The following is a 3,268-nucleotide window of genomic DNA, read 5'->3' on the forward strand; positions in this document are numbered from 1 at the left end:
AACAAACCATAGGGCCTACAAGGCCCAAGGACTTTGTCCTTGCGAATTCGGGTTGGGCCTTAAGCCCCAAACCCTTCTCACGTGTTGACCTAGGCGATCACTAAGGGGAAGAGGAAACATTTTGCTTCCATTATCCACCAACCACTACGAACACGTGGCTATGACTGAGGATCTATCATTAACAAATGGCCAACCGGCAGTGAATCGCTCTGCACAGGGTGCCTTGGGAATCCAACAAATGGCAACACTAACCACCAAATGATAATAATGGGAAAAGGCTTAATCCAAAGAAAATAATGAATGTTGAGTATCAGATACCCCTTCAAATGCTTAAAAAAAACTGTTATCTCCCTTAAGGTCTCAAACCGAAAAAACGCTTCGGTTCCCTCTCCTACTCTCTTCTAACTGTTTTACTAAATCCAAACCCTCTTCTCTGTTAATAAAAGAAAACCTTAACCCAAGAACTTAAAAACAACAATAAAAGCGATCCCTTTCTCAACGATTCAAACATACGCAAGCGAAAGCTTAAGATTCACAAAATAACCAAACAAATCAAAGCAATATGATGAGAGATACGCAATATTTCTACAAAAAGGCATAAGGATTAATGCAGAAGGAAGTGATATAAAGCTCGCCGGAAAACAGAGGTTCCGACGAGCGTACCGGCGACGTGAACCAACCGCGAGGTATTTCGATTTTTTCTCCTTTTCTTCCTTCTGAACTTTGGATCCTCCTCTTCTACGCTTCCTCTCCCCCTCCGTTCTTCTTTAACGATTTGGGTTTGTCTCGGTTTTGACAGGGGCTTAGCTCAGTTATCTCAAAGTTCTAGTGATGAACTCTGAGTAAATTACGGGAATATTTTGAGCTTTGGTGATGGGTGCGAGTGAGATTTCAGCAGAGTAACGGTGCAAAGATTAGGTCCCTTTTCCGATGACTCTCACCATCTATTTATAGAGCCTTCTCCTTGGATCCTCAAATCGTGAGCTGTCAAATCTATCCAAAATCATTTCGTTAGAGAGGAATTTTTCGCTGGATTTCGTGGGGACCAAAGGTATGTGAGTTATTTCCCCGTTTTGTCTGTAGCGAAATCCACCAAAAAGTGTGGTCCTGTATTAGCTCCATTTTACTGTTGTGGAATCCTTGTGTGTTTGTGGTAAAACTTCAGTTTTTACTGTCTTATTCATAACTCATGCTTTACCATAATTTTTTTTTAACCCGCGGGTCCGTTTTGAGTTCTAACTTGTATTTTTTTCACCTATTCCTCAATGCTTGTGCATGAAAATGTGGACGAGATTATTCTGTGCCTTTTGTCCTGATAGAGCTTTCTACTTGATCCCTCACTCCTTAAATTCTGGACTTCTGTATGCGTTGCTGATGCCTGCTCATAGTGATGGACCATTGTTGTAAGAGCTATAAACATATTGTTGTACATGCCTCAATGTTTCGTTGATTTTTTGATAACATGAATGTTGGTCAGAACTGGTGTATGACTCTTGCAGGTTTTTGTTTGCTGTTGACGCATTGTCGGATATGGTTATGATCAGGATGTATTTTGGCTAGTGGATGCAGTAGTCTACGGCAGGGTTATGTTGTGGTATGCTCCTGTGGGCAAGGTTTGGAGGTTGTGTTTATTTGAGCCAATCATATTGTTGTATTGAACATGTACATGGCTTTAGAGTTTTGCCGGTTGGCTTTGTTGTTGTAGTAATTCCGGGCTGTTGTAGAGCAGCAACATTTTGTCATGGTTTCCGGTCGGTATACCACAGCCACCTCTTGCTCGTAGCCTTGGCTTGCAGCACTAGCTACCAATGCTTGCGAAGTGCTAAGTCACGATTTCATTATGCCGTTGATACTCAGTTTGGTGCGGTTTTTTGAAGGAACATTGACACTGCAGGGGTGATGCATACTTTATCATGTTGGTTCACAAAGCAAGCGTAGCAATTCGGATTTTGTAATGACCTTGGACTTTGGCTTGTCTTGTATGTAGAATCTAAGACTTCACATCACGGTTGCAATCGGGTATGCTTTCTGCAGTAGCTAACCTCTAGGCCATTTGCATCTTTGCTTCATTTTCATGTGTTGCCTTTTAATTTCATGACAGTGAGTATTTTGCAACAGGTATTGTTGATTTTACCGACGTAGCCTATGTCATGACAATTTTGGTACGGATGTGATATTCGACTGGTGAATGTATCTCGGTTGATGCATACAGCATGAGAGAATTCCCAGGGTGGTTTCATCTATTATGAACCTATCCACTGTAACTTTTTCTTCAACTTGTTATTTCTGGCGTTGTTGGTATTGCAGGTCCATGGTTATTGAGACGAACTGACTTATGGCGACATGAATGGTTGTGGACCAAGGTCTTTTCTCCATGCATCATGATGCTGTAACACGTCTATACCTGTTTTAAACGTTGCATAATTCGTGTTTCTGCAGGCTGAACTTAACTGATGTGATGATGACATTTGGTTCCGCGGCCGTTTGAGCTGCTATGAATGATGAATTTGCTTCCAACTTAACGGCTTTGCTTTGTCTAATGGATCTTATCATGATTGCTTTCCAATGATGTACTTGGTAATCTTGTGACTACTTGATAGTAAATGCAGGTACATGAAACATTGATACATGATTTTCGAGCCTTGGCTTCTGTTTCAATTGAAGCGGCATTTCACATGACGATAAGTGTAGAAACTTATCTTGATGCGGCATCCTGCAATGACTTAAACTACTGTCCTGTTTGAGTATCTAAACTGCATTGTGCTATACAATTTCTTGTAGCCTGAGCTGTCCTAGATATGCTAATGTTGTCATCCCTGTTTTAATACCAGGAGACCGAGCTCCAGTCAGTGCCAGTCTGTGCCTAGAAATGCATCCTTTGGAATTTCTCAAGAACGAGTGTCCTGCTATTCTGCATCAACTAGTACAATCCTGTTTCAACCTTAGGTGATTCCTTTCAGAAGGATATTGCGTTTACAAATAATCCCTGCCCACATCAGTAACTTTTGGAACCTTATCAAGTTGTAAAGAGCTTGGCTAAAGATTTCTCAAGCTGCATTATGGCTTTTTCGGGCAGCATTTTATTTAGCTAGTGTGGACTAGTACTATTGATATTCATTATCATCGAAACAGCCTTTGAGTGCTTGAAGAGTTTTGAATGAGGCAGGTGAATTTTCCAAATTTTGACGATTGTCGGATCCGTCCTCCTTGGCTAGTGTGGATGTGGCCTCTTACTGATTAGAAGCAGATTGAAACCTCCAAGTCATTT

The 3,268-nt window shown here is 41.2% G+C and overlaps 1 long non-coding RNA gene across 2 annotated transcripts; it reads left to right on the plus strand.

The window, feature by feature from the left end:
- Nucleotides 1-1,259: 1,259 nt before the first annotated feature.
- Nucleotides 1,260-2,978, plus strand: LOC127075082 (uncharacterized). Of its 2 annotated transcripts, none has more exons than XR_007786199.1 (6): nt 1,260-1,403; nt 1,500-1,613; nt 1,706-2,019; nt 2,119-2,350; nt 2,440-2,609; nt 2,832-2,978. It is a non-coding gene; the product is annotated as an uncharacterized LOC127075082 (long non-coding RNA). The 2 variants fall into 2 exon arrangements; XR_007786200.1 differs by having other exon boundaries at nt 1,500-1,594.
- Nucleotides 2,979-3,268: the final 290 nt, after the last annotated feature.

The sequence above is a fragment of the Lathyrus oleraceus genome, chromosome 4 (assembly GCF_024323335.1).
Source record: "Lathyrus oleraceus cultivar Zhongwan6 chromosome 4, CAAS_Psat_ZW6_1.0, whole genome shotgun sequence".
Taxonomy (NCBI): Eukaryota; Viridiplantae; Streptophyta; class Magnoliopsida; order Fabales; family Fabaceae; genus Lathyrus; species Lathyrus oleraceus.